Source organism: Penaeus japonicus, unplaced genomic scaffold, assembly GCF_977035675.1.
Source record: "Penaeus japonicus unplaced genomic scaffold, GWHDUDI00000001_assembly GWHDUDI00000039, whole genome shotgun sequence".
Lineage (NCBI taxonomy): Eukaryota > Metazoa > Arthropoda > Malacostraca > Decapoda > Penaeidae > Penaeus > Penaeus japonicus.
In genome coordinates this window covers 19,630,308-19,632,807 of record NW_028234441.1, presented here as the reverse complement: position 1 = coordinate 19,632,807, position 2,500 = coordinate 19,630,308, and the positions used below count along the sequence as shown (strand labels likewise).

At 33.4% G+C, this 2,500-nt stretch overlaps 1 protein-coding gene across 1 annotated transcript in view; it reads right to left on the bottom strand.

Annotated features, from left to right (window-relative positions):
• The window catches only part of MED1 (Mediator complex subunit 1), a 15,923-nt gene that overhangs the window by 12,676 nt on the left and 747 nt on the right, over positions 1–2,500 (bottom strand). The window lies entirely within an intron of this gene.

Sequence of the window (2,500 nt, the reverse complement as noted above, 5' to 3'; positions counted from 1 at the left end):
CATAATGAAAGCGATGATAATTATAAAAATAATAATAATAACAATTATAATAACATCAATAATAATAATAATAATAATAATAATAATAATAATAACAATAATAATAATAATGACGAAGACAAAATACCCCCCCAAAATAATAAATATGCTTAAGTACAACACACATAAACAAAATAAATATTGCTAATAAATGACAAAGTGCTTCAGAGCAATAATGGTGCTTGCAAGCATACAATACAAAGAGAATATATCGTGTTCAAAGTCAAAGTATATGGTGCATATTCTGAGAATCAACCTCACTATAATAAATTATTGTATGACCATGGATGTATCAACTAACAACATGTATAGATACCAACATATCATATAACTTTAATAAATTTCACCCCAACTGGATACCAAAGAATGGCAGAGATAATTATTATAATAATCAATATCAGCCACCAATATGACATAACAGACATACAGACATGCAACACTGTTGACTCCTCGTTCAAAAGCAACATACTGTCACGCAATCGCTATTCATGTCATGCACTAAAAATTCATTGCATGATAAAGGCATGAGGGAAAAATGTGATCCTATTTCCTACTTCTCTTGATATGCCGATCAAAAGCTCCTTGTTGTCCAAACCTCACGCATACGCAAGAAAAACTTCTGCAGATATATGTCGAGAATGTACGTGATATCGCAGACTTTAGTGAATACTCCCATCTTTTGGTTTAAAAAATTGAGTCTCGGACTAAACTGATTTATATTTTGCTCTATCGTCCTTTTTATCTTTCTTTCTTAACCAACCTAAGTCATAGAAGAGAATACATGGTAGCTATGGTGATTGATCTAAGAAACTAGACCATTCATCACAAAATCAATATAAGGTTGAAATGGATAAAGATAAATACAGGCTAGCATTAATTCAGAAAAGGTCTATGTCATCAAAACAGACAACTTATCGATAGATTGCTTGAGACATCTAGTGTGCATTCATAGTTACTTTAGTTCATGGAAACTAACGATAGCAAGGACATTGGCCTTTATAGCCGAGAAGGGGATAAAGTGTACCAGGAGAGGTTGCAGGATAAACAATGATAAAAGGTAAATAGAAACACATTGCAGACAGGGAGGGCCTGAGCTAGCTAACTGGCCATAAGGACAGGATATTATTGACACTGAGGCCATCAGCTAGAAATTTGAGGTAATCCTGGCAGAAGCTAATAAAAAAAGATGAATTATGCTTCTATCAAAAAATAAAGATATGCATTTTCCTTATAACCTCCTTTATACAGAGCATAAAATGATGGTTACTGTGACAATGGTAAAGCCGTGGGCAATTAGCAAGACATTTGCACCTTCAGTGCTCTAGCAAAAGCCAACAATCCAGTAAGTTTCCAAATTCTATCTTGCGAGAATATGTTTTTTTCCAGAGCACTAACAGGTACAGAAGTCACAGCAATTACTTTACATTACATGACTCTAGTCAACCCCAAAATTACTACAATCAATGGTTTCTGCAGATCAAGCCATAATCACTAAATTCACAAGCGACCCATACCCCCATTCATGCCGGGGGCATTCCAGCCTTGCAAGTTGCAATGCTGGGGCTCTCAAACGCATAGGCCTAAATCAATTAAATGATCGACGCCGTATGACGGCACCCTGCGAACGGGCCTTGAATGCGCAGTACCCGTGGTGTACCACCCGTCCAGAGAGGGTTAATACCATAATTATTATTGTTAGTGATACAGACCTTTTCTAAATAAATATCCACAAACTACATAATGATAAAGAAAAATTTCTTTAGCAAATATAAATAATTACCCCACTCCCCTCCAAAAACTATAAATTCCCTTAACCCTTTGGCTGAAATCACAAAAATTGGATTTTTTATATATACACCCCTTGAACACGTAAATCACAAAAATGTCACAACTCTCCTACAACTTAATTTTGTTATTTCATATAAATGTTGTTTATAATATGTTGAATTTCACTTACTTTATACATCTATAGGAGAAAATGTATGTTTCTTCAACTATACTGGCTATATTTATAGAGATTATCATTATGTTTTATTTGTTTCAGGAGTATTTACTAAAAAATAAATTAAAAAGTACAAAAAAACTGGCTTTCTTTTAGTCTTTGGTGAATTTTTTTTTTTTTTATTACCATAGGGCAGTATATGAACTGGCAATTTGGCAATTTTGGTTTTCTGAAGGAAAACTGGTATCTCCTGGGAATAATTTTCTACTTAATCCACCCAAAGAATTAATCACCATATCAGTTTAAAAATGAATTTCTAAACCTATGCAGTGTCAGTAATGAATTTCAAAACAATGTGGTTTCTATCTGATCATGTTATTTTGAAGGATGTTTTAGAATGTCAATATAGTATGTTGCATATCTGACAAGAAATTCTCTGACCTAATTCCTTATACACTGTACCTGCTATCAGATTTCAAATTAGAAGACTTAACTACGATACCTTCATTAAGCTCTGAT